This window comes from Schistocerca piceifrons, unplaced genomic scaffold (genome assembly GCF_021461385.2).
Source record: "Schistocerca piceifrons isolate TAMUIC-IGC-003096 unplaced genomic scaffold, iqSchPice1.1 HiC_scaffold_1149, whole genome shotgun sequence".
NCBI lineage: Eukaryota > Metazoa > Arthropoda > Insecta > Orthoptera > Acrididae > Schistocerca > Schistocerca piceifrons.
The window spans coordinates 65,001-67,500 of record NW_025726960.1 but is presented as its reverse complement, the minus strand read 5'-3'; positions in this window follow the sequence as shown (position 1 = coordinate 67,500).

Below are 2,500 nucleotides of genomic sequence, written 5' to 3'. Positions count from 1 at the left end.
CCTAACCTATGTTGTACCTTAACCTAACCTATGTTGTACCTTAACCTAACCTATGTTGTACCTTAACCTAACCTATGTTGTACCTTAACCTAACCTATGTTGTACCTTAACCTAACCTATGTTGTGCCTTAACCTAACCTATGTTGTGCCTTAACCTAACCTATGTTGTGCCTTAACCTAACCTATGTTGTGCCTTAACCTAACCTATGTTGTGCCTTAACCTAACCTATGTTGTGCCTTAACCTAACCTATGTTGTGCCTTAACCTAACCCATGTTGTGCCTTAACCTAACCCATGTTGTGCCTTAACCTAACCCATGTTGTGCCTTAACCTAACCCATGTTGTGCCTTAACCTAACCCATGTTGTGCCTTAACCTAACCCATGTTGTGCCTTAACCTAACCCATGTTGTGCCTTAACCTAACCCATGTTGTGCCTTAACCTAACCCATGTTGTGCCTTAACCTAACCCATGTTGTGCCTTAACCTAACCCATGTTGTGCCTTAACCTAACCCATGTTGTGCCTTAACCTAACCCATGTTGTGCCTTAACCTAACCCATGTTGTGCCTTAACCTAACCCATGTTGTGCCTTAACCTAACCCATGTTGTGCCTTAACCTAACCCATGTTGTGCCTTAACCTAACCCATGTTGTGCCTTAACCTAACCCATGTTGTGCCTTAACCTAACCCATGTTGTGCCTTAACCTAACCTATGTTGTGCCTTAACCTAACCTATGTTGTGCCTTAACCTAACCCATGTTGTGCCTTAACCTAACCCATGTTGTGCCTTAACCTAACCCATGTTGTGCCTTAACCTAACCCATGTTGTGCCTTAACCTAACCCATGTTGTGCCTTAACCTAACCCATGTTGTGCCTTAACCTAACCCATGTTGTGCCTTAACCTAACCCATGTTGTGCCTTAACCTAACCCATGTTGTGCCTTAACCTAACCCATGTTGTGCCTTAACCTAACCCATGTTGTGCCTTAACCTAACCCATGTTGTGCCTTAACCTAACCCATGTTGTGCCTTAACCTAACCCATGTCGTGCCTTAACCTAACCCATGTCGTGCCTTAACCTAACCCACGTCGTGCCTTAACCTAACCCACGTTGTCGCCTAACGTAACCCACGTTGTCGCCTAAACCTGCTCTGTAATTGTTATACGACTCGTTCAATTAGTGTAGTGTTGCCCACCCGCAACCCTCGCAATATAGTTCGCTACTCGCACTCCCCGCTCCCCTGTGTATCGCTTCATGTTAAACACCTTGCAAGTCTTGCTCACTTTCCACATGCTCCTGCTGTACACTGTAATGTGGATGGCAGCAGGACGTACATGCCGCCCCTCCCCACGTCCCCACCTTGCCCCCTGCCTTCGCAAGCTGGTTGGTGAGAACTTTGCATGTTCAATGCCCTCCGCATGCGACGTACTCAGGCTACGTTGTGGTGCGGCCTGTGTCAACTGTCCGCTAATGTCGTACGCGTAAACCACAATCTGTACTGCACATTCGTCCTTATGTACTGAATGATACATCGTGGCACATGTGTGACCGTACAACGACTGCGCCCAAAAACGGCGGACCATACAGTGCAAATATTGTGCACGCAGCTACGTGTCGTCTCCCTATGAGAGCTGGATTGCAGTGTGGTACGCCATAGAGACGTGTGGGAGGAACGGACGCCGTGGATGGCGATCAGCATGAGCTGTCTGTTGATGTATTCGGACCTAGTCGTCTCTCCTCACACACCGTGATGGCATGGTGCACCGCGTTCCATATCTGCGACATGCTACAGAGGCCGGTTGACAGTCGTTCGAGCAATGGACATCGCATACGTACGGGGGCCACCTTCCACGTATTGTCTAGGCGTGCACATTTTGTTGCGTGTATGTGGGCAGACGTAGTGTGGCGTGACACCTGACACAGGCATGCAATAATCGTGGAAGTTGCAAATGGCGATGGACGCCTGCGTTTTCTGGTGAAGTTACGCAAATGAACAAATGGTAACCTGTTGTGGTGCGGTTGTTCTCGCTAGGGGTGAATCGGTGATGGCGACGATAGGTTGAGGTACTAACCGGTTGTTCCAGCGATACCCACCATGCCGACGAAACTGAACGGCATCTGGGTGTGAAGCGATACGCGGCGGTGGCTGGGTGGGACCGTCCCCGGCCGGTGAGGGGGCGCCTCCCGGCGTGCTGGCCGCGCGGTGCGTGGGCGCACGCGCTACAGCCGGCTGGTGGGGGCGGCCAGTGGCAGGCGCGCCGGCCGACGGACGCGGCAGGCGTCGCAGCTGCGCGCCGGCGCACCCTGCGCGCGGCGCCGTGCGGCCAAAGTAGGTCCTCGCGGGCCCGGTGCGAAGCGCGGTGGACATCTTCAGTGTGCTGGTCCGATTGAGGACTGTGTGCGTTGAGGATGCGCTGCCGCCCGGCGCTCGGCGCCGCGACGCCGTCTGCTGCTCGGTCGCCCCAGCGGTTCTCGCTGGTGGTTTGTATCGCAGCTGTG